Here is a 27,356-nt window from a genome sequence, read left to right on the forward strand (position 1 = left end):
TTCTTGCTCTATGTTTTGTTACAGGCTGAAATGCTTTGGGTAGTTTTACCTTAGGCCAACATTACTGTTATCTGTAGGAAAATGAGGAGAGAAGGTGGATTGAGAATAAATGAAAGACATTGGGCACACTTTGTGAATAGGAGGCTTGTCTCGGCACAAGCTGTGAACAGTGTGCACATAGGCTTTCTGTGCAGAGGTGAGACAGCAGTTTGCAGTCTACAGGTTTGACTTGGACAGGCACTCTTTCTTCTTCACTACCAATCCCCCACTGTGATATTTAATGTTAGTTTCAGCTGAGAGGAAACGTTTCACAGTATCCAGAAAAAACCCCAACAAACTATTATTCAAGGTGCAAACTCAATTTGAGTCTGTAGAGATGTTTGTTTTCACTGGGGATGTTTATCTTTTATTGTTTTTATATCTGATACTTAGGCAGGGAAATGTGAAAATATGAGAACATTCTGTAACATGTTCCATCTGTTTAAAAGTAGCTCTAAATCATCCTTCTTCAGCAGGGAAAAGGAAATCATGTTAAATGTGGGTGTTCTGAATTATTTTGTAAAATATGCCAGAACGATTTTCTATGGCACTTGTATACTATTACAACCTCTGTACCTCCATGCCTACTGCTGCTACTACAGTTTTTCATTTTTACATAAGAAATAAGAACTGGATTCTACACATAAAATAGATATGCTATCAGAAAATTTGCATTTTGATATTTCTGTATCTTTCCTTCTGTTTTTATAGTCATGTACAGTATGAATTAATCCAGATGGAACTGTATCTCCATCTCTTTCAGAGGTTGTTAAATGCTTCACATCCATGGCTATCCTTTTATTTTTAAATAAAAACTGGAAAGGCAGCTTAGTCTGTGTCTGAGAATCTAGATGTTGTTATTCTTACAATGTGCTCTTCTAGAAAGCACAGCCAGGAGAGACAGCTGTGTATCAAATGTGTACTATGTGAACCAGAGGCATATTTTTCTACAAAGAATGTGTCCTGTTCCTCTACACAGGATGAAAGGCCAATGTATATAAAAAGCCATTAAAAACAGGCTGGGCCACTAAGCTCTCATGCCCAGGTCAAACCTACCTAGAGGGAAAAGATCTTTGGGCCTTCTAAAAACTGAACTGTTCAATGGGAAATGAACCTCACGACCTATTAAAAATCAAGAGTGCAACTAACTAACCCAACCATAACAGCAGTGATCTTAGGAAAACAATCATTACCAATCCAGTCCAGTTTTGCTGTGAAGATGAACCCTTTTCACCACAGCAGTTTGCTTGGGAAAAAGCTGTATTATCTTTCCTCTCAGCCCATGTTGGATTTCTGCTTTCTTATTAATCACACCTAATTATATGCCATTTCGTTCATGACATCCGGAGGCCCGCATTTCAATTTGCCAGAAAGGAAATGATTCCTTTCAAGAAATGTTCATCCCTCTTTCTACAACTAGGATTGTTATTTTACTTTTAAATTGACAGACAATGTTAATAATTCCATTACTTTTTTACTTACTCTAATGGACTGTCACTGTGATGGGATAATATTGATGGACAGAGTGGAAGATGGGCTTTTCCTTTCTTCAAAAACTAAAATCATATCTCACTGAGTGATTCACGCACAAAATTAATCTCTGATAAAATTATCAATGTGTTTGCTTCCAATGTACATAACTAACTACCTTCTCTTTCCTTTCCTTCCCTCTCTCTGTATATTTTCAGGTTACAGATCATAGCATTCTTCAGACTCCCCTGAATATTTATTTTGAAGAGAAGAAGAATAACAAAAAGACAACTAAAATATTTAAACTCCTGTTAAAATTTCATTGCAACTTGTTCTTTTGCATAATTTAAAGGAGGGTTTTATATGCACTGCATGCTGGCATGCCCAGGGACTGAAAGGGATGCAGAATGCTTTAATTAGCTCCAGTATATAGGAATGTATGCAGCTATTTGTTCATGTAGTTCTGAAAGAGGTCTAGTGATGTTTTCTCTCACTCTGTGAAGCTGGAGGCTGATTGGCAATGAAGACCAGCAAAGCTGCAGGAGAAAACAGGGTGTCTGAAATGTCTGCGTGGGTGAAAATTAAGCAGGCTTCTTACTGCAGAATTAGGTACTGTTAGGCTCCAAGCTTCCTCTGAATACCATCAAAGCCATTCATTTAAACAGTTTCACCAGGATAACAAACGGCATGCTCTGGCTGTTTCTTGTGCGTGTAGTGTGAAGTCTTTTCTGATGAAAATTGTGTGGCAGTATGTCTCTATTAATGCATTGAAAGTAATGTAAAATGTCTTTCTCCCCTGTTTTTGCCTTTATACAATATTAACAGTCGCATGTCAAGCAAAAAAAAAGGTAATTTATCAAATTTAGGATCATCTTTCTAAAGATTTTGATAAGCTGCAGATTTTCTGTTAGAGTAATGATGATTCTAACCAAGCCGGTTAAATTCTCCATAAACAATCTGAACAAGTAGGCAAGGAGAAGCTACCTGTCCACTTATTTGTTTCTAATCACCAAAGCGAAGGAAAGCAACAAAGAATTTTCTTGTGAGCTGATCATCCCCTTCTATAAAAAAGACAATTGGCAATAAACAATCCCAAAATAATACTGGACAACAAATGTGGATAGTGGTAATGTGCATGCTGTGAGTCAATCCATTCCAAGTTATCAAGTATATTAATTATGATTTTAGTAGAAGTACTGTAACAGCCACGCACTGCAGCTTCTTCCTAATTCCCCATGCAGATATTTCCTGAGGAAGAGTATCCGTCAGTGATGGAAACTAAATATAATCTACCCCATATACAGTAGAATGCACAGTTTTAATGAGCAGCAATCCTATTTCAGCCTTCTTGAACAATTGTTTTTTTAGAACAGTCTTGATAGCAATGACAGTTCCTACATGTTTAGTTCCCATGGTACATTCTAAGATTTAAGATTCTGTTTTTGCAGCTGTGTTTCATTCATAAACTCAGAGTTACATGTTAGCTGAGTCCTGTGTAATAGACCTCTCTGGAATATGCTTCTTAACGTTACAGAACATAAGGGACAGAAATAAAAGGGCGTCGGAGCGCTGAAGACATATAAATGCATTGAAAAATGTTTGACAAAGGACGCCAGTAAGTCCATACTGTTTTCTGCACGTTTTATTGCTCGGCCTGTCTTATATAATATTAACAATACTGTCTTCGCGCTTTGCGTGAAAAAGGAAATGTACATTCTTACTCCGCTTCTGGGATCATGCTTTTCAACGAAAAATACAAATCGCGGCCTCATTATTGCAAAAAGAATAGTTATTCAGCGCAGTTCACTGTCCAATGTGTTATTGATAAACTGATAAACGATACGGCACGAAAACAGTTAATTTTTCGATTTAGCCTAATTGCTATTTTTAGCAAGATGCACCAATGGCCAAAATTAAAACAAAGTCTTTCTGTATAGTGCTGAGTGGTGCGTAAATGAGGTAAAGGAACTTTAAGAATGCGTATCATGGTGTGCATACTGTATGTACAATACTCAGTGGTTTCTATTTGCAAAAATGAGTTTTTTACTCTGAAGTGATGATAAAAATTGCGAAATATAACATCCATAAATACGAGAGAATGTATTGTCTTTGAAAAGTTCTAAGGACGTTGTATAGGCGATGAGTTACGGTAGTGGAGCAGTCTACTGTAGCTGTTTCATGTAAATTACGGTAAATGTGTGGGTTTTCTGTCGGATTCTCTGATGTGTTTGCTAAACCAAAGCAAAGCGATGTAAATATATGAGCCACAAGCCTTTCACTTACAGACCGAACACGCAGGAGATACAGAGAAGGCATTGGGATAGCTTGCTGTAAGCCTGTAAGTACACACTTTATCCGTTTTCAATCGTTATGCTTTTTGTAGGGTTGTGACAGTTTTTTTAAAGATGATAGCAAGTATTTTTATAGGCATGGGTAGCTCCGCCGAAGAATCTGCTTTTGATGAGCTTGATAATATTCGATATAGTTTATTTATACTGATGGTAGTGCACCTGTGTACGTTATAGTTGTACAAACGTTTGTGCGAAATTTCACCCATTTTAGCTTTCACCTTCATCTGAATGCTTCAGAGAAAACGTTTCTCCCCCAATATCATTCACTAAAGATGTAAGCATGGAACACGCTAAAAGTTGGCATTTATGTCGAGGCTGTTCCATTTGAAAACCTTGAAGACTGAATAGCAAATAAACGTAGTTTGACGGAAAATAGGAGCGGACTTAAGATGTTTTGCTTAAGGGGACGTGAATAGTTATGAAATCTTGTAATACCATTAAGCTTCAGAGAGTCACTGGATTTTTCAAAAATTACGTCTGCTTCCTTAAAACGACTCTGCAATTTCAGACGGGAATTAGCTCTTCATTTGTTACACCTGAGCTGCACAGGTTTACAAAACTTGGTTACTTAGTGTCGTGAGCGAATTTAATAACATGGGTTTGATTCAAATGCTCTATGAATGGCGCAAGCAGGCGTTTATCCGCCTTCTTGATAAATACCGATGTAGAAAGATTTGCGGACTTTCATTTCTGAACGTGCACATGATTCTCGGCTTTGACTATTCAAACCGTGTAGGTTTATATCGTTCAGTCAGGCTATAGATTTTACTTTTTTAACACTTAAGAATTGTTCCTCGTTTGAAACGCTTGCCTTTTATCTGAAGTATATTCTTTCCCCGAGAAGAGACAACAGGTTTGAGATACAGTACGTTGCTGTTTACCGGTTCCAGTGTGTAAAGCAAAGGCTTGTAAAACGAAGAGTACGAAAACAGGAAACCGATTACAGCATTATATTTCACAACCCGTGAGTCTGTTCTTTTGTTTAAAATAGTAGTTATTGGTAGAGACACTTTGCAAGTTTGTGTTCCATAGTTCTGCGCATAATACTGTCTGCGGTCTATATGTGATTTGCTGCTTTTGTGACTGATCAGTGTACGCTACTGTAGATGCTTTTTTGAAGGCTACTTCAAAGTGAAGACCGCTTGTTTTTTTTATTGCTTTCTTGTTTTCTTTCGCCCTTTATGCTTATCAATGAACCAGAGTAATGCGTCAAGCGCTGGCTTCTAGACGGATTCATAATGAATTCACAGCCCATTACAAGCCCTGCACTTTATTTCATAGCTATGCATAATGTATCAGTCCGTAACCCCAGGTTATCTTTAAAACCTAATATTTTAAAGAATTTGTATATGAATCCTGTGTGCACCCATTCAGCATGAAAAGTTTTAGAAGACCTTAAACCGACATCAAAACTGTTCTTGATAATTCCAGTTGTTTCAAGGAACCTAGCTTTCGACACTCTCTAATATTACAGTCAAGGAAACGTCTGACTCGGTGTACTAAGTCATAATAAAAGCTAATTAGCCGATATTCGCGAACGCGACCGTTTGTAGATATGTTTACAGTAAGTTTAAATTTAGATGCGAATCGGATGTTCCTTCAAACGTTGTTATTTTTTAAAGCTGTATAGTTACTCTGTTTCATACGGTACGTAGCTGTTTGTGGTTAAAATATCGCGTTTTAGGAAACACATCTATTTTTTTGTCCACATGTGTAAAGCAATGTGCACTCTGCTTGGTGGAAGCATATTGAACTCCATAGTTTTGGAAGAAGTAACTGTAAATACAGGTATCAGTCTTCAGGTGCTATTTTTTTCTCAAGCTCAGGAATATTGTTTTTGTCCTTTCAGGTTGCCAGCTATTTCAAAAGTGTCATATACACTGGGATAATTTGAACCTTTGCTTGCAGATTGATTTGAGCAGGACTAAATCTTCTTTAGAGATCTTTTCAAACCCTTGTTCCCCTGTGTTTGTGAAAGTATATCAACCTGTGAAGAACTTATTTGGCTTCCCTTCTTAACGGTAAAGACGCGTTTAAGAATTAGTGTATGTACAGAAATGTTATAGTCCATTTTTTAAAGACTGATAGAAATGGATTCTCCAACACAAAACCTTTTATTCCGCTGAAAACCAATGTTCTGAATTATGTTTTCATTGTTATCTGAACAAAATAACATGGTGCTCATAGATCCATGTGTATTCTACACTGAAAAAGCAGAATGAATAATTCCTGTTTTCCCTTTTGATTGATGTAGTCCTAGGTCCTATTACCTGTACATGCATTCCCTGTGTTAGTCTCTCCTTCATCACACACAAGTCACATCCTGGGATTCTGTGCCAGTGTTGCCTTTTCATCTTTTTATCCTCAGATCTAGTGCAATTCCTAATTATTTTCTATGAAAACCATGTGCTTTGTAGCTGTTGAGACTGCTGTATCATCTGGAAAGAACACATTTGTCAATATGAAGGATGTTATGTTGGTACGAGGGAGGTAATGACTTAATGTTGTGTGACACATACAGTATACTGGTAATCCTTCCTGTGTTTTGTGTTCTGTACTCTGAGGGTTTAGATAAAATGTACACAAAATAACAGAGTGCCAGATCTGATAAGCAATGAATCCTACAGTAAAGCACATGGGAAATTAAGTTTCCCACTGTAGGAAATGCGATAGTGCATACAATTAATATTTGTGTTTTGCTTTATACAAATATAGATCTAAATACACAATACTTTTAAAATGTATGAACACATGTTGTGTAAAATATATACTTGAATTTGACCAAATGATTTTCAAATACAATTAACCACATCCCTGTTTTCATGGTTTAAAGCAAGTATGAGTGCTAACAATATACTCAAAAATAGAGTGCAACAAATTTTATGTCAGTAGTAATTCTGTTTTGTGTAGCATGTCAAGTCATCTCAAAGCCATTTACAGTGGAGGTAACATTAGAATAATAATAATAATAATAATAATAATTGCTTACACTTATATAGCGCTTTTCTGGACACTCCACTCAAAGCGCTTTACAGGTAATGGGGTCTCCCCTCCACCACACCAAAGAATGAATACAGTATGTTGGTACACACAAAGAAAAATAGCACTTCTGTATGACAACTTGCTAGAAATGCCTTACTGAAGAAATGTTTTTTAAAATGGCCTTTGAAGACAGCATGGAAAGGCTCACACAGTCTCAGGCAGATTTAGGTGTAAATCCATGGAAAGCCCTGTCCCCCAGTCTGATGTCTTGTCATGGGGGCCCACCCCAAGTCAGAATTGTAAGAACTGTTAAGGTGTAGAGTAAAAGTGAGGTAGGAATGAGTCTTGATTGAGCTGATTTAGTGCTTTGGAGGTCAAGAGAAGGGTTTTGAAATTGGTTGTATATCAAGCTACCTAAGGAGCAGCATTGAAACACAAAGTTGTGGGACCAAAATGCCTTCTTATAAAGGAAACAGTGTGCTAGCATGTAAGATCAATAGAAATATAATATTTTTTTGCTTATTGAGTTGTGGCAGCACAGTTGAGGTTGAGTTTGTTTTCCAGCTGCATCAAATTCTTAGACAATGAAAGGTTGAGAAAACACTTCCCACAGGTCAGGCTGGGGGATATAGTTGTCTGCTCATGGCTGTGAAGACCATTTCAACAACCACAGACTCTCTTTGCAGACCCCACAAGAATTGGTTAACGAAAGGCTAGACCTTTCAGTCTCTTTTCCTCCACTTTCTGCCATTTGTCTGCCTCCAGGGCTAGAACATGATGTCACTGCCTCACATCTTAATGTTCTCTGTGATGGAGTGCATCCTTGAACCATTTCCTTTGGCCCTATTACCTCATTTCCTTATTAACCTACAGCCTGAATCTTTCTTTGAGGTAAGTTGAAGACAATGTGTTACACCTTTGCTAGCCCTAAAAACAATCTCATCTGGTTTTTGCTAAGAGCAGAACTGTAGGGGATAGATAATTTAATATTTGTATTAAAACTGTACACACTACAGCAGCTGTCCACACAATGTGGAATTGCCACTTGTGTGTTTCTCATGTCTCAGCTTATGAAATCTCACATGAAGGATAATGAGGAAGAGTAGGCAGATGTTTCTGACCCAACCATCTTTGAGCCACTTGCCATTTTATAGTGGCTGGCAGTGCATCGCTGGGCAGGAGGTTCAGAGTCGATTGGAGGTGAGGCGTGTTCCTCACCTCCAGCACCACCGGCCTGCAAGCACCCAGGGAGCTTCAGAATCGCTTTGTCACCAGGGGCCAAGAGACCCATGGAAGATACTCTCACCTCAGCTTTGTTGGCAATTTGTGTGTTGATATCGAGAGGATCCTGATCATAGCTGGCTATTGACATGACCCACACACCCCAGATCCCGCAACACCTGGATCATGGAGTTCACCCTGTGCTTGGGAGAGCACCTCAGGAGCCCACTTTACCCAGATATGACCTTTATTCAGGACAGTCCTACAGTAGATGTTCCCTTCTCCAGAACAAGTCTCTGTCTTCCCTCTTCGCAGCAAAGGTTTGTCCACCCTTCTCTTATTTCTTTTTTAAATGTGTGAATGTGTGAAGGTCGGAAGTTCTGCCTGTATTAATGTACAGTAGCTGACCCTTACAGTCTTTTTAAATTGTGACTTACAGATTTTAAATTGTGGCCACAGTGGGCAGTATACATTTGTATTCTAATCTGCCGAATGTCCTGGGGAGCTTAATGTGAAAAACATCCATCATATTGTGTGGAACCATGGAGCTAAATGGTGATAATAACTGAGCATAGTACTGGAGGGACCTGGAAAATGCTGGTTTTGTTTAGCCATGTGCCAGTGTCCTCAGAAAAACTGGATGTACCATAACTTAGCAGCTAAGTGGAGAACAAGGACTTTAATTGCTTATATGAAGGTATTTGGTGCTAGGCAGCTGAGCAGCGCTACTCTGTTCTGAGTTTCTTACTCAGCTGTAGACAGTTATGGATGTTACAGTATATGCAATAAAGTCAATTCATGTTTAATATCCTCAACATGCTAATCTCTTGATTATAAATTAATATTAAATTGCATTTATGAAGTACTTTTCATTCAAAAACATCTTAAAACTATATAATGTCATATCAGCTTTTAATCTCTTGTAATGTTGTAATGCAGTGCCAACATGAGGAGAACCACAAAGACACATTTCGTTACATGTTCTGAAAAGCAACAGAATCCTCTGCTGAATAAAAGCAGCAATGAATTGGCTATTTTTTAACCCGAAGCTCATGCTTGACTTGTGGCTGTGGCCTATAGGATTTTTTAACCCAAGGGGGTTGTGATTTGTTCTCTCTAAACCACACATTTCTTTTCTGACCTTTGTTCTACCCAAGCTCACCAGTTGCTCTTGTAGGTTACTCTGAAACACCGATTTGTTTTTAGATCGAGAACACGTGTAAGCAGCAGATAAATTAAGGCAGTAGTTTGTTCAATTAAAGGAACTATGGGCATCGGGGTCTGAATGGTTTTGAGTATTTGGTACCACTCTAAATTGGTCATCACAGTGGAGCAACGGTTAGCATTGCTGTCTAGTGGCGCTGGGGTCCTGGGTCCGATTCCTGGGTTGCTATCTGCGTGGGTTTACCATGTCCTTCCCTTGTTCATATGAGTTTCCTCCCATAGTCTAAATACATACTGTACTGGTAAGGTAATTTGACTTCTGGGAAAAATAGTGCTTGTGTGCCCTGCGTGTGTGCCCGTGTGTTCCCTGCCGGTGCCCTGCGATGGACTGGTCTGTCTGATCCAGGATCTGTCATGCTTTGTTCCCGTTGTGTGTTGAGATAGGTTCCAGCTCCTTGCAAACCTGCACTGGATAAAGTGGTTAGAACATTGATGAACTGCAAAAAAATAACCGGTTTAACAGATTAGAGTAATAATGTACCAGGTCGTTAGATATTAATGATTTAATGGCAACCTATAAAACCTGCTGGGTAGGACATTTCTGGGAGCAGGGATAGAGACAAATTAAAATAAATTTATTGCAGAATTGTAATGCTGCACTTATGACCAGATTCTGAGGTATTTACTGATAACTGGTAGCGTTATGGAAGTCACTGCTTTAAGTCAAGAAAATCTATCCTGTATTTGTCTAACTTATACAATAATTCTGTTAATTACTTAATTTACTGCTCAGCTAAAAAGGAAAATAAAGGCCTCTCAGAACAGAGACCTCTTCTCTCACCTGTAGAGCTCAGAAGAGGACAGAAAGAAGATTATTGGGTTGTCCCTTATTTTGATGTTTTCTTTGATAGTAGAGTTTATCAGACCTGACATTGTTCTCGTCAATACTGCTGACTAGTTTAGCCTAAAAGCATACAGTTGTTGCACAAATGCCCTGAAATAGTGATATTTCTATTATTTTTTTTTATTTCAGTCTTCGCTGTTACTTTTACCATGAAAAGACTAAATGAAATATTTATTCTCAGTATATTATTTGTTAAACAAATCTTATTAATTTGGTCCTGATGTTACAGATAACTACAGAAATTGGCCCTGCTTTTGCTGGATGCTCAGGTTATTGTTCCCTAAAATGCATTATTTATATTTTATTTTCCTGACAAAATGCAATGTTCCAGAAGAAGTCTGTGAACAGAATAATAAATCTTGTGACTGCTGTATTGATCTGAAAGGTTGCCCTGCTGTTTTAGATCCTGGAAAATATCATCGACGAACAGAGACACTGTCTATGCAGTATGACTGCTGGATAAGTGCAGGGCTCTTCATGTATTCTCACTGGACCCACTGCTTTGTCTTGACAGATGGCTCTGCAGAGTTCTTGGAAGTGTGCTGTGACTATATTGTTTTGCACCTAATTTAAAAGAGATGGCTGTCACCCTTGACTGGAAGAGATGTGAAATTAGTACTACTGCCTGGAGGGTTTTACTTAGAGACCACTTGTTTCCAAAGAAAAACAGTCTTGTAATTGCTGAGACTTCGTGTAATCTGCTAAACCCAGTTGAATTGTTTGTTTTGTTCATGGTCAATAGTGATGGAGGGAAGGTGATGGAGCAGTTTATTGGGATACAATATGTTTTTAGAAGGTACAGTGCTAATGATATTTTCTGTCATACCATGAAAATATATCCAGTAGACTATGATTTATCTTAAAACCAGAGTATTGAAATACAGTATACCTGTATCTTATCAATGCCTTAGATATCAGTGTTTCATTTCCAATAATCTATATTTATTCCACTGTCTATCATTGTATATTTAAGTTTAAAATATGCAGTGATTTGAGGGTTGCGAAATCAATCATGAGTGATCATTGGGCTTTCAGGTCTTAGAGTACAAGGAAAGAGAGACAAGCTGTTTTTCATTGTTGCATTGGTGATCTCTGAACTTTAATGATCATCTTGTATCTTGAGCAATAATTAGCACAGTACCTTCCCTCCTAATCCAAGAATTAAATACATTTTGTGGCTTAAAGTCGGAGCCCTCTAGAGTTTCTTTTAGTGATTCAGAGCATTCCCACAAAGTTCTTTCCCAATAATCTAATGCACCTTTATTTAATATTAATGAAGTACAGTAGGTACATTTTATGCAGAATAATAAGTCTTCTGTGGACTGTGCTCATGATGGAATCCATTAAGAGTTTTTGTCGTAATGTACTGTGTACATTTTCAGAAAAGGTTTTATCAAGGCAATTGTAATTCCAGTTATTCCACTTGCCAGCAAACAGGTTATAATTAAAGTTATCACTATACAGGTGACTAAGGACATCCTTCGGAAACCACATTGGAATGGGATCTAAACCATAATAACTGATCTGTTTTATAATCATGATAAGATCTTCTGCAACAATATTGACACTTTGGTTGACTGCTTTCATGCTTCTAGGTTTATTATTTCTCTGTGGATGAATTCATTAATAATTTCTAGTTCACATGGCACAGGCACTGCATGTCTGATGCATTGGCTTTCTGGATTTAAGGGGTGTTGTCTTGGGGGTCCTTAGAGAAGACACAGCAGGTTGTGATGGATTCTCGCAGTTAAAGCAGATGGTGGCCTACTTATTGTTATTATTTTTTAATCAGTAATCTATCATGAGAAATGTCTCTATGAATAAAGTACCCCATATTCATCCTCCAGATTGTCCTGTTTTTCACAGTTGAACCGATACGTACTGTATGGAGGTTTGCAAATTACATGGACAAGACTACATCATAGGGGAACTTCCTTTCACTAAATGAAGTCTTCATCCAGAATGGCTTTTTTATGTTTTTTGAATTTTTCTATAATAGGAAGCTTTGTGTTTGATAAACCCTGCCTTAAAAAGAAGTGTGTGCACTTCAATTTCAATTTTCTGCATAGCTATTGACAGAGAGGGAGAAAAAAATTAATTCGATGAATTGTATTAAAATAAACAATCTGGCATGAGGTTGAAATTTTGTACGGTTTTATATAAATATTGTATACTGTGAAGAGAAAACACGCGAACACATACATCTTCAAAGGGAGGCAGCCAGTGAAAAGTTATATACTCTTGACTTTCTCTCGAAAAAGTTCAGAAAATAACTGGAAAATGTGTGTTTGGGGCATGGCTGTTCATTTTGGTATTGGTATTGGCTACCTCGATGTTTCCGCTGGAAATCTCTCCATGGATGGTGTTAGCTCCTCACAGCATCGAAGGAGTGTTTATGGAAATCTTTGTGATTTAATGATTTAATGTTCAAGGCGGTTATTTTGTAGATTTATATGCCGTAGGTGGGAGAGTATGTAATGTGCTGCCGTTTCCCTCTTTTAGAACTGACTTGAACATGCAATGCCAAAATGGAGTGATATCACAGAAATGACAGCTAGTTAGATTCTGAAAGAAATTTATCAGACAGTGTAAAAGAGTCTTACACGTGTAATGTATTTCCAAAAGGCAGATCAGCATTGTGATGCTCTCATTTCAGTTTCAAACTTCGAAGAGAATGAAGTGTCTTCAATATAGCTCTTACGCTTATTGCTCTGTGGTATACACTATGTAATTTTCCCTAATTTCATTACAGTTGATCGCTGATTATGAAGAACTGTAAAAGGGGGTATTTACTGTACATGCCTGATTCCTTCAATTAAAGAACCTTGACCATACAAATGTCCATTGGGTTGGCATGTGTTCCAAAACCCCAAAAGAGTCCAAAGCCTTGATCAGAACTGTCTTTTGTAACTCACTGGCCATCAGTGGCTGCTTGAATTTTTTAAAAAAGAAACACTTTAATCTGCAGTTTGCAGTTGTCAGCACATAGTGGTTTGGCAGTGCAAGATTAAATTGCTTATCTGTAATGGGGGTTTCTTCTAAGATCAGAAACATTGAGCATTTGCATTCTATTTATCATATTGAATGTATTGGCCATTTTGTGTGGGTTGATATGTTACTTTTTTATAGAAGGAAAAGTTAAAGTACAATAAATCAGAATGAATGAAGGTCTTTGTTGCTGCCATCTGATCTTGAAATTGTATGATTGCTGGAGTAGTGAATGGGATTTGGTTGGATTTGAACATTATTTTAAAACAGGCCAGACTTTCTTTTCTGTGATGGTAGTTTATGGCCTCTCAAACAATATCCATACATGGTCCTGTAACGGGGCAAAACAACCTGCTATAAAACATTTCCTCACCAAGTTAGTGTTATAACGTTCAAGAAGAGTGCCTTTCCTTATGCAAGTCGGTAATCTCTTTTCTTCCTGCTCTGTTGAAGTCTCATTGTCTTAAATTTAAGACCTTATTTTGTTTTGCATTTCTTGTTAATCCTGTATGAAATGAACATTGTACAATAACAAGTGCATGATAGTCACAGAAAAATGAATAGTTTTTAAATATTTTGGTATTGTTTAATGGGAAAAAAATAAGACTAGAAGTTGAAAAATAATTAATTGAAAGCTATGTATGAAATACAAGAAAATAGTTTTTGTAAATGTGATCATGACATGATTCTAAAGTCCAAAATCTTTAAATCGGAAAATAAATCTAAGAATTAATGTAAAAGAATTACATTCCTGGTTACTGTTGGTATTCCTTTGTAAATCTTTTTATCTTTGTAAAATTACAAATTGCCCTTCAGTTAAATATACTGTTACAATGGATTTTCCCCATTGTTATGACTTTCGTACATGACTGCTGACTTTCAAAGACAAGGCACATATTGTGTAGCTCCTGAATTCAGTGTAGTCTAAATAAGAATAAGTTAGACATATTCTCCAAATTTATTTCCACTGATGAAATAAGAAGGGTGAGCATCAATGTAGTCTGGAAAATTATAGTACCGTCCAGATTTATTTATTCACTTGATGATATAGGAACAAATGCTATTATGTTTAAATTATAACACTATTAGAATTTATAATTAGGATTAGTGAGACAATTTATCCGATTTTGTCCTCATTCTGCTAAATGGTGTGTTTTGTTCCTGGTTCTTTGGGAGCATGATTAAATCTGGAGGACACTGTAAATGTGTCGAGGAACTGGTGATGCCCAAAAAAGGTCATTGAACGCCTTTCACTGTCTGACTACATTGCATGGCCTCTTCCAATAAATACATAAATAAAAGATGTTTTGTTCCTCTTTCTCTGGGATTATGATTAAGCCTGGAGGACACTGTAAATGTCTCATCTTGTGTCCTGTGCTCCCAGATATAAGTTACCGTGCCTCCTCCCAGACAAGGTAAGAAAGGATGCTCTCTTTCACTTAAAGAACTTTAATATTTTTAATTGTTCGTTTAAAAATATCACACTAATATTTACCAAAGATGAAACAGCTAATTGCCCTCTCAAAGGGCTACGATCATTTGGAGGACTCCCGAGTGGCTAAAACCGTAAAGGTGCTCACTTGAAGCACCGGCTGAGCTCTCTAATCCACACACCGAGAGTTGGAGGTCACTGTCTGACTGGGATTCCCTCAGTGGCAGCCAGACGCCACCATGCTAGTGTTCGGATTAGCTGGCCAGCACTCTTGGCTTGCTGACAATCGGTGACTCCTGTGATGGAAACAGGTGGCTTCAGGCTTGCAGTAATGTTGGGAAAAGATGTAATGGTCCTCTGTGTGGTGCTAGATCTCCTGTCAGGCACTGGGGATCTTGTAGCTACACTGAAGTGAGGAGGTGAATGACTGAAGAAGGCGGGTATAAAATCAGATCAGAATTTTCTGTGGGTGTCGTTCTCATAGAGTTAAAACAGTGGGCAAATGCATTTTGGGTGAGTATAAAGTCTATATTGTGTATATAAAGTAAAAAGGAACAAAATGGTTATTAAACGCCTTCCATTGTGTGATTAAATTAGATGACCTCTTGCAATAAATACTGACTAGAGGGAACTTTATTCTGCATAAATTATGTAGGGAAAAATTATTGAAGATCTTCATGTAGCTCACACTTAAACATGTACCAATGACAGTAATAGCTACAAGCAAATTAAACAAAAGACCAAAGAACCTTTGGTGTGCTTTCTCTTAGGTTAGGTAACCTTTTTTTTTTCTATAAAACATTCCTGATTTGTTTTAGTACCATAGCCCAAGGAAGCCATTTCCGAAATTCAGGACATAAGAGTACCATGGTCCTACTCTATATTAAAGAATATGTGCAAACAGTTGGTTTGATACGTTAGCACATATTCCAAAACAGATCTTTCAAGGATATTGGCACTATAATAAAGAAGGTTTTTTTATTGCTGCATTATGAGATGATCAGTTCTTTCCAGTGTGTCTGTAATGCCTCATGCCTCCAGAAATGAAGAACTGACCTTTTGGAGTGGGTTAGTCCCTGACCAAATTACTTTATAGCAGCCTCTTTCTGTAACTCTTTTCTGTTGTGCAGTTGTTCTCTGAATTATTCACTACTGCTTTTCTTCTGCCTGTTATTGGCCAATCTTACTGATTCCTCCTTCAAAGTATATATGTTTTATAAATAAAAAATGCTTGTCAGAGCTGAAGAAGAAAAGAATGGGCTGCCAAATAAAACCACGGCTACTTATCCCCTAATATTACTACATGGATTTCCAAAGACCATTTTTTTTTTAATACGCCTCCTGGAATTTGTTTTTTGTTCTCTCCCCGAATTGCTGGCTAAAATGTCAAACCGAAATCAAATCAGAAATGGCAATTCCTGCTATGTAACAGAGTGTATCTACAGCAATGATTAATTTAAAATCAATGTAATTTGCATTGCTAGAACCCATCCCCAAGATCTAAGAAAGCTGTTGTACTCCTCTTGCTCATTTATTTGCAAAGATAAATTAAAATGGGAGATACGTTTAAAAAAAAAACAGAAGAAATGTATGCTTTCTCCCCTGTATCCTGTCTTTTATGGAGTGTTTCAATTCTAATGATACTTTGTGGGAAAACTGAAGCCATACACACAATAGTACATTGTGTGTGTTGGACATTTTTAGACATGACGTTATATGTCCACTAGTAAAGAGGACCTTTCTTTTCAATATACTGTAAATTCCCTTTCACATTCGCAAACAATATGCACAGTATATTCATTGTGATAGGATTGTCATGCCAATTTCTTTCTGAAGTCAAACAAAATTATTTTAGGCTTCTTTTTTATTACATTTTAAACTCAACCTAATCATACACATAGTACAACAAAATGAAATGATTCTTCCTCTGAATTGCTTCTTGCATAATACTGTATATTCCTGAGGGCTTTTCTGTAAGGATGGCAGGGTTGCATGTTATGCTGTGCACTGTGAAATAACATTAAAGAAGCAATCATAGACATCCAAAGGCATTTTGAGTGCAAACACTACGTTCAGCAAGGTTAAATTACTACAGTAAGGAATTCATGCATAACATCTCAAACGGTTATTCCCGGACAGGCTGAAAGATTTATTTGTAAGGTTTTGGACCATAACCCTTGAGTATTTTAAAATCCAGTTGTGAACTCATTTATCCCCTTAGATGTTCCATTTTAAAAAGCTTTTATTCTAATGCTAGTTGTAGATTTTGTCAGGGGCTTTCCCTGCCTCCCCACTAATTTTTAATCTTATTGATCAAAACGAAGTATCTGGGAGAGACTCTTATTTTGACCTCACATGAGCGCGTTTATTCCTCTTAGGAAATAGGAATTGTGAAAATAAACCTGTACTGTACATACTGTATGTGTAGTATACTGTGATAATGTTATGCTGTTGGTTTGTGCAATGTGGTGTTCTGATTGCTTTAAGATTCCCGTTTCACGTTCTTAATACTTTGCTGTTTTCAGACAAAGACTGATTGCTACTGCAAACTGCACTGCAACTTTTCGAACTGTATCGGTTATTGACTTACTGTATGATATGTTGCAGAATGCTCGTAGGGTTAGCACTTTGGTGTACTATAACTGTTGCAACTTGAACAATGATGCTTTTGAAGAACCATTGTTAATATACAGTATACAGTATGGTTGCTTTTTCCTGATTTAATGCTGTTTTGTCTTTCTTTTGTAAACTGTTCCTTGGTTTGACAGTACTAAAGGCCTGCTTTGTAAACCAGAAGGTGCCTGTCCTTTAGAGTATAGTTCCCCTGTCTGTTTCTCCAGCAGGGAAATGTGCAGTATGTCTATGTTGAGTATGAAAAGCTTGCTTCATGTCTGTCTGAGAGAACGATACAAATCGTTCCCATTCTCAGATAGCATTGACAGTATTCTTTATTCCTTATTGTATTTTGAATTTACCTACTCATGGTAAACACCTATACTTTATTGACCATTGCTTTTTACTTTTAATTGTTAACATAAATTATGCCAATGGTAATATTTTGTGTGCCTAAATGGTACGAACAGTCACAAAGTCAGATTAGGTGGTTTTATAAAAATGCAGTTAAGGCACTTAAGCAATTAACAGACCAAATTAAAAGGGATGAATGTGCTCCAGTTTTCCCAGTGGATTTAAACTTTGACACTTAGATTTTTGTGGCAATTAAAGAGCGGTTAATTCATTTCCGATGCATACTGTCTCGTAACAGTTTAATTAAAATGCTGTTACTTCTGTCTAGAAATACTCATTATCTTGTCGTGCACTTAACATAGCCAATCCCACACACTCTGGGTTTTACTCTTTTCTAAATTTAATTAAAAGTTTTTAGAATTTCATGATAATAATTGGCACAGGATAACCCAAGAATGCCCTTTAAGAAACAAGAGCAACCTGTATAATCACATGTTACTGCACGAAGCAGTAGTTAATACATTTACATTTGTATCTTTAATTTTATCATGGCTTTTTCCTAACTGAATGTCTAGTTATGTGTACTCTGTGGATTTTTTTTTCTCTTGAGGATTAAAACATCTTTAAATTGCCTTGGTGAACCCACGTTCCAGTAAAAACACAATGAACTGCATAGACCCAGTTACGCTGAGTGCAGTTTTCCAGTTAAGTGCGCCTACAGTACAAGAACAGTTTAATGTGGTATCTGATTCCCTTCCTTATATGTAGAGAAGTTTGCTAAAAAAAAACCTTGCACATGTTTTGATCTTGTTCATGTTGGTTATACACAATTGCAGTCCTTAATGGGCTGAACGTCTTGACCAAGCACAGTGTAAAGAAGTAATATCAGGATAACAAATAGACAGTTTAGTGCTCTGGCACTCAATGGCGGAGTATTGTGCAGCAAAACGTAAATGACACAAATTTTTCCCTACCTCATTTCATCATGTGTACCCTTAAGGAATCATTTTTATGACTAAATGAATTAGAATTTGTCATCATAATAGCAGAAAAAGCAAAAGAGAAACCCTAAAGACAATTTTAGACAATGCAATAAACATGATTTCCCTGTGTGTTGCTCTGTGTCTTGCTTCACAAAGGCTTTTCTGAAAGTATACTGGGAAGGTATTCCTATAAAGTTAGTTTTGCGTTTATGTTCAATATCCCATTGAATACCACATTAACATTTATGGTACATCATAAAGTGAATTAAAGGTTTGATAAAACCTAAAGATTTGTTTTCTGGTCGAGTAGTGAGCTACAATAATATGTTCTTGGATGCATGCTGTGCAGAAGGCCTATGCTTTTGTGATCACTCATTCCATAGTGCTTACTATTCTGTTCTTTAATGCAAATCAATACTTTTGAAGTGCAATAATGAAAATACAGTTCCTGCCTAGTTCTGTTGTTTAGCCTTTATCCACAAAATATGTGCTATTAAAGATCTGTATTTCTTGTTGTTCATTATGCTAAGTAATCAGTCCTTCTTATATATCTAACAAACATTCATTCTCACTACTTTGCTGTGATGTGCACCGTCTGTGAATTTGTGAGGCAGATTAGGTTGCTTTTTAATGTGGCTGTTTGATTTTTAGCTATGAATGTGTTTGTTTGATGGTCTGCCAGAATGACTTTCAGCAAAAGCTTGTCATTTGTTCTCTATTTCTAGATAAGTTTATTTCATGAAAGACTAAGTAATGTATTTTTTAAATTTAGCAAGTTTAAGCCTCAGTATAGCACATTTACACTAAATATATGGAAAGTACCAACCTATTTTTGTTATCCATAAAACTGTGACTATTATAACCATATTGCCTTGGAATATCAACTACTCATACTGGTAAGCTTGTTGACAATTTTTTATGTATAGCACACTGAGATTCATAACTATATGAAATGTTTATTGTTGTTGTGATTGTTATTAAAGTGATCTAGGTATTTTTAATTAAATATACACATTTTGTTTGTGTATATTCTCCTAAAATATTTTAAATACTAAGATAAGGGGACTTAATTGTCATAAAGAGCAATAATTAAGTTTACAGAGTTCTCCAAAATTAGATGCAAAGTTATCCAGAAACTGATTATTTCTTCACTGTGTAATCTACTTTTTGGTCCTCTGTTGTACTTAATTTCTTAGAGTAGCAATTTATTTTTCTTTCAAACTTTTGACATTTTACAGTCTTATCTTCATCACAATTCTCAGTTTTGATTGTAAATATTGTCTTTATCTTCCCACAAAAATTCACAGGTATGTATTACCATCAGTCTGCTTCATGGTATCCGCCTCTGTGCTCACACCCAGCAGAAAACACTGTAAATCATTGTCCTGGTGAAGTCATGATCCTAATTCCAGATTCTGTCAGGTTATTCCTAAGAAAATCTTAGGATTTCCAAGACCGAAGACCTATTCTGCATGCGGTATATGCAGAATAGATGATACAGTCCTAGTGAGACTCTGCAAATTTACCTTAAGCTCTTCAGGACCATTTAAAAAATTGGTGCCAGTCTAGCCCATTGGAAATAAATGTGACCAAGACTAAAGAGCTTCTCTTCAGTGTTTAAACTGACTGTGTGTACAGATGGCTTATAACAGCCTTGTTGAGAGTGTTTTGGCATTTAATATGACAGTGTGCTTTGAACATCTGGGGTTGAAAGGTAAAATCTATCTATATAGAATTGTGAGAATGGCAGGAAACATAAACGAGAAACAGCAGACCCAGGCTGGTGATTTATACCACAATTCAGCAGCATAGCCTATCCCACCCATCCATCAGGGACGTGGTTTAGGGGACCGAAGTCAAGTCCTTTGTTCCCTGTGTAAAAACTACTGAAGGAAGGTAATTAAATTGGTTCTCCCCACTTCACCCAATTTATTTGCTGATTTATCTGTCCTGTGCTGTTATGATTTTATGCATCTGTGTGTGATTTTATGTGACTATTTTGTGATTTTTATGTTTTCCTTTGTGTGCACCTAATGTTTAAAGTACTTCTTAGGGAGAACCAAAGACACATTTCCTCAAGAGTGTAAATTAAGCACTTCATCTAGCTATATGGTGCTTTTTTGTGGTGTGTTGAGTGCTATTATAGGTTGAAAGTTGATTAATTCATAATGCTTAGCTCCTACAGAGATTCAGTTTGTTGTAGTAATTTGCGTGCTCAGCAGGGATGTTTTCCACATGAGATGTCTTAGCAGTTCTCTTGACTTTACAAGTCAAGGCCATGCCAAATGTTCTGTATGCACACCTGTAAGGAATGATATACAGTTATTCCCCTCAGAGCTGTTTTCCTCTGTACGCTATCATCAGGTTGACATACTAGAATCCTGCCTCTTGTTGTCTTGTGGCTGACAGATCTCCACCAGAAAAAACATATGTTCTTTTGATTATTTTGATTCCAGAATGTTTTGCAAAAGGAGAAGATAGCAGTACTCTGTGCATTGAGTGCAGAACAGTGGTAAAATAGAACATTTGGCAATATGAAGGAAATAATGGCTAATAAACAATGAGTAATTTGTAAAATGAGAGAGAAAAGTCTGGATTGCAGAATAATTCCAATCCATTAAATACCCCTCTTCAAGTGTGCAGTAATCCATCTCTTCCCCTGGACAGATCAGTGTCCTCTAGCAAAACGTTTTGATTTTTTTGAAAGACTAGATCTTAAAGAATAAATATGTAAGGCATCACGGTGGCAGTAAAGGAGTCTTGTTAATTAATATTTATGTGATACATGTATATTTATACGGGTGGCATAATAAAAGTGTTGAAGCTGCAAGGGATAGCATTGACAAGTGTTTAATTTCAGAATTGCTGTCATAGGAGCGGTCCAATTTGAAAGTCTTATTTTTGTCTTTGAAATATGTGCAGGTGATAAAATTACATTAAGCACAGAGTTCATAAATAAGTGTGTTAAAAAATGCAGATAAAATGTCTAATATAAACAGAACTTCTATCTCAATAACAAACTACGTTAACAGAATTTTCATTCATTATTCAATCATATTTTATGTACTTTTTTTGTAGTTGGCAGTCAATTCTTGTGCAAGACTCAGAGAATTCTTTGGGTTTGCGAATGTGTGTAGTAATGTAAGGATCCGGATCTTCTGGGTTGACATTATTCTTTTAAGACAGCGCCTTTCTGAGCACAGTCATTTGCCCTAATAGTTACCTATCTGCTTATTATCATCTGCTGCAGCATTTTGCAAATTACTTTTACACCAGAAACAAGCAGCATACTAGACTTTCTTCAGCAGCAGAAGAGGAGATATTAAATCGGAGTGGGATGTGAATGAAATGAAAACATCAGTCCCGTTTTTAACTAAATTAGATTTTAATTGTTACATCAATCCGCACCTGACATTTAGGACCTGGTGATGGCAAATTCATAATGCCTTTTGAGTGCCATCATGAATTTGGCCAGCAGGGTACCAGTGAGAATTTATTTGCATCATATTTCAGCCACTGTCTCTGACAGGGAAAGAAAGTAAATCAATAGAGTCTGAAAGCTGATGTGCTTACTGAAGCCTTTTCATGGGCACAATATGGAATTGTAGTATACAGTATTTTTAATGGAAGTATAATAGATTACTAAAAGCTAATGTAGAGTACTTAATGGATCACACTACTGAAATTGTGAATTGTGTATTTGAAGTACTCTATGCAGTATTTAAATTCACATTGACAGAAGAGTGGAAAGTTTAACTGTTTATTTGTAACATCTTTAAACACCTGGTGGGATGTCAGTATATTATGCTGTGCTGTTGCTGACCATGCACAGTTCCTATAAATTACAAACAGCTGGGTTTCCCTGTTACCCTGCCCTGTGTGCTGAGGTCCACAACCTGATTCTTAACGAGATCCTTCCAAATCTGCTGCATAAATAGCATGTAGCGAATAATCCTGCCCCCCTCCCCCCCCCAGTCAACTCTCAGCTATCATGACGTCGTTAAAAATACGGTGCCAGGAAGAGTTGCCTTCCTGCTTTTGCTTCAGCATCCACAACCCCTGACGTGCAAGTGTGAAGTGTCAACAGGATGTGTTGCGGATAAAACCGTAAGCTAAACCGAGCATCAAAAGAAACACCGCTATTTATGGGGTTTTTATTTGAAAAATTCAAATATTTTAGATATTGATTGTATGTTTTGGTGTCATTTTGATTAATTAATCAGTCATGTCTGACTGTGATAGACTTGGTTAACTTGGAATGTTGCATGAACATTAAATCTCATGTGTTGAGTGTCAATCTTCACAGTGAGAGTGTTGACTGGTCACGGGTGAAGATGTTTAATGTTAACTGTGATGAGAATCAAGAAAGCATGGAACCAATATTCCCTGTTTATCAAGAGAACAACACCTTTGTGTCATTGTTTTGTTGGAGCAGTATCTCGGGTGGACTTACCAGGAATAGATCCAAGATGTCATTGGCGAACTGAACTGTCGTGTGGACCACCCTGATAAATGACCGTAGTGCAAACGTGTACCAGTGTCGGTCATAATGGAAAAACTCAAAGACCAAATGGACATAATTGGCTTGAGCTATGATAAATAATACTAGATTTAAGAAAATCCTTTTTGCCTTATTAATGGGGCAAGTGTTGAATGAAGTCAAATATAGACAACTGCTGTAAAATTAAATTCAAGTATTGCAATATAAATTAGGAATAAATAGTTGCTTTTAATGAAGGGTCAGCCAAGCCCTAGTGAGGCTTTTTTTCCTTTTAACGATTAGATTTGATTGAATCACTACATAAACGCACTGTGTAGTTTTCCTTGTCTCTTACAGTGGAAGCTCTTCGGTTCTGAAGCAGAATTGGTTATCAAGCTGAACTTTAGAAGTCAAACCCTAGTATCTGTTCATATTTCAGAATTGTTGGAATTGGAAAGGGCAGGCTGTTGAGTGCTGCTTGCTTGGAGATGAAGAGAATTCTGAAGTGCTTTTTCAAGCTGATTGTGAATAAAATACGTAATAGAGCTCAATGATGGGTCACAAGTGCTGCTCAGCAGAAGGCTTATTGACATTACCAGACAATGAGATTCCGTTATCATTCACTATATCACAGTCGGCTGAAATTATTCCAATGATACCTATGAAAAGGCTGAAACAGAAATGACCTTGCAGTTTTTTTTAACTTGCTGAAAGTACAACCTCACATTTTTTTCTGTTTTTTTGTCAGGCTGTTTTCTACTAGGTGTGGTTTTAAAATCTGCTTCTCACACTTGGAGGATTCTAGAATTTTAAAGAGCCGATTTCCATTTCCATTTTCCCTGTTTGATGTGTTATCCTTTCCTGTTATTTCATAAATCAATCACTTTCTCTGTAAACGAGCTGTTTCATTTAAAACATGTCTGATTAAAAGGATTTATTGTAAAACAAAGTGTGCAAATGGCAAAAAATAGCATTATTTACTGTGCTGAAAGGCTGTTCTACATCAGTCTGTTTTCATCTGTAGAGGTAAAGAGAGGTGCGCAGTTCTGTAGGACTGTTCTTATATCTGCAGTGTCAGTTTAATGCAGACAAGAATTTACCATGCCAGTACAGTGCCTCTGAGGGATGTTTCTGTTTTCAAAATAGAAGAAGAGAGAAAAACATTTAAAAAGTGAGGATCTGAAACAGAATGGAGCATCATTGCTGGGAGGAAAAAAAACATTTAACATCAGTTAACAAAATATTTTGTCTTTCATCTGCTTTAATGCCAGACTTTGATCAGCAAACCAATCACAACATGTTCTCCAACAGAATACAAGATCAAGAAAAGATTCAATGTTTGCTTAAAAATGACATTTTAACGAAGGTTGACAGTAGTCATTAAGCATGATAATACCAAATGTTTTTCTTGCTTTCAAGTACGTGGACTATTCAGATATTTGTGATTGATATTTGTGTGGGTTTTATTTGTCGCTGAAAAGCATGTTATTGGTTATGGATTTTGCCTGGTACTTTAATGTTGTACACAACAATCTTTACTTTTTAATAAGATGTTATTGCCTATTTTCATTTTAAAAAGTATGTAAAAGCCTTTGAGGAATTAATGTTTTTAAAACGATGCCCTTACGTTTTTCTGATAATGTTAAATCATATCTGTAATGTTACCAAGGCAAAAAAATAGCAGGAGGCAGAACTCCTGCTACAGTGTGATAAAGTGTATAGACAATGACTGAAAATATGAGATGCTGTATTATTTGAGGGAATACATAAAATTAGTCAGCCATTATACATCTTTATGTTAGAGCACATTGAGGCATTCAAACTTTTCTTTATAAAGTCTGTACAAGAACCCTGACAAAACAGAAGCAACAATAGGCAAAAATAGGTTTCTTATCCATCCAAATGGATAGGCATAGGCTTTTGGGCTAAATTCTGAACACTTTTCCAAGGAAAAAAAACCTAGTTGTTGTTTTTGGAGTATTGTATCCAGCTAACAAAAACCTTTGTGCTGATGAAAGATTGGATGATCTTTACAAAGAAAACCCAGTATCCTTTCTCTATAAAAATATTTTATTTTATTTCTGCAGTGGTATATCTTAATACAAAACATTTTTTAAGAGTGGGTCTCAATTACTTTCCAGTGCCTGCTCATTCAGCAAGTTTTTCACATTTTGCTTCAAGGCCCTAATAGCATAGAATGAAGACTTGGAAGGTTATGAATAAATGCATAGACATAAATTAATTAGTATGTTATGTATGAAGGAATTAAAATGTGCTTTAAAAATTATAATTAAATATGGTAAATGTACTAAACTGTGGTTAATTAAGCAGAACTGCATTAGATAAATTACTCCTCAAATAGACTATAGCTTTGAGTTAAACAAAACTATGAATTTTATTAATTTATGTGCAGACTTGTCATGCTTGATTTCCATAGTAATTGACCTAGACTTTGTAAGATTTTATAAACATGTTTTGACTACATGGGGTTAGGAAGCTATCTTTGTAAATTCCATGGATGTAGACATTTGGGACCATGTTTCTCAGAGTTAAGCAACCTCCTGTTATACACTTTAACTGTGTTTTCTAGGATAGGGAAAAGAAGCCAAAATAAACATGAAATCTACTGTAGAAATGTTTGCTTTTTATTTAATTTTGTTTCTGATAAATGGGGGATTTGCTTTATAATAGTCAATAACACAGAAAATGTTTTCAAGCAAATATGTAATTAAACGTAACACACCCAATGCAAAACCACATTTTTGAAACCACATTATTGGTATGTTTATTTTTAGGTCTATATTATAGTGTAAAGGGTTGTTTTTTAAACTGTTTTGTTGTGGATGACAATGTTGACTAAAACATGCAGAACCTGGCGAATTTATGAGCTTTTTCTGATTTTGGTTTCTGCATGATCAGACACAGCTGTGCTTTGTACTTTTTTTCTTAATTTACATTTTCCGAATGATTACTTAATATCACTCCATATGTTTTCCTTAAGTTTAAAGTGTAGGAAACTTGTGTGGAAAAGTCAGCTCCTTTAGGGATACAGTCATGATGAGCCAGTATTTGATTAGGGAGTTGTACAGCACCCAAGAGTAACTCTGGATTGCAACATAATGCATTTCACAATCATGTCCTGATTATCCTAGGTATCTCATGCAGTGCACAGCAGAGTTCCATTGATCTTCACACGTTAAGTGGTCTTCAGCAGGAAACTTAAAAGGGTGAATGTACTGTAGTGCAAATCGAAAATCAATCCTATAAACTGTATCGCACTGCCGTTCAGAATGTATTAGGTCATTGTATCGTAAAGGCATGCTCTGAAACATGTCTGTAAAGACACCTGCTGTATAAAACAGCACGTGGACAAAGTAGTTTTGTACGTCACTAGGTGGCAATATCCCATATTCACAAATGTAATCTCGGTCCTCCATCCTTGGCTATTGAGTACTGTATGGGTACCTTTATACCTTCTATGTGTGTATAAATATGTATCAGAAGTAAATAAGATGAATAACAATAGTGACGGGTAATTCAGGCAACGCCTTGTGCTGGGAGCACGGAAGTATGGAAATGAGTGAAACAGCTCAGTGCAGTTTTGCCCCAAGCTATTCAGAGCTGGAAACTGTTTCCACACAGACTGTCCAAGGATGCTACCTGCAGCAGTGACGTCATTTGCCTGTGTGGCAGTACAAACATTTGTGATCAATAATAACATCCTTTATATAGTGCCTTTCATGGCATTGATGCCTTTATATACTCAAAACTGTATCATGGTGTATTTCTTTGTTTTGCACTGGATTTTCCCTTTTTTATTTTCCAGCATTCTATGAAAGCTGCTGTCATCTTGCATTGTCTATAGCGTACAGTATATTAGCGGTTTGGAAAAGTTACAGATTTACAGGCACATGGCTAAATTTTGCCTCTTTCTCAGCATATTTACATCAGTTTTCCCCTGTAGTCATTAGTAAATGCATTATTTGCTACCACTAACAATAATAATTTTCTTCCCTGTTACTGTTTCTTTAAATTACAGGTAATTTATTAAATGTTACAGTTGACCGGTTTGTGCTTTTGAGTGACAGTTCTGTTTTCATTATATGATTCCGATATTGGGTTTTACAGCTACAGTATATAACATTATTGAGTTATACATATTATTTATAGTTTCTGTGGTAAGTATGGTAAGATATTTTCACTTTTTGGTCTTATTTTTTAAAAATAAATAAAATATTTTTTTGGTCTATGATTTTAAAATTATTAATGTTTCCCTTAGGAAAAATCTAAGCAATGTATATCAGGTGCTTAAGCACTGGTTCACTTACTGCCAGCTAGATATAAAATAGCTGCAAAACCTTTACTGTCCAGTATT

General features: G+C 36.5%; 1 protein-coding gene across 3 annotated transcripts in view; it reads left to right on the plus strand.

Moving 5' to 3' along the window:
• The first annotated feature begins 2,959 nt into the window (after window positions 1-2,959).
• Window positions 2,960-27,356, plus strand: part of tp53i11a (tumor protein p53 inducible protein 11a) — a 71,484-nt gene continuing 47,087 nt past the window's right edge. Inside the window, exon 1 of one of the 3 annotated variants that reach the window (XM_088611061.1) lies at window positions 2,960-3,124. The gene's annotated coding sequence lies outside the window, so the exon portion shown is untranslated. Of the gene's footprint in view, window positions 3,125-3,670; window positions 3,848-4,573; window positions 4,825-27,356 lie in introns of those variants that run through there. The other 2 variants (XM_088611059.1, XM_088611060.1) reach the window with 2 other exon arrangements.

This window comes from Lepisosteus platostomus, chromosome 18 (assembly GCF_059453375.1).
Source record: "Lepisosteus platostomus isolate fLepPlt1 chromosome 18, fLepPlt1.hap1, whole genome shotgun sequence".
In the NCBI taxonomy this organism is placed as follows: Eukaryota; Metazoa; Chordata; class Actinopteri; order Semionotiformes; family Lepisosteidae; genus Lepisosteus; species Lepisosteus platostomus.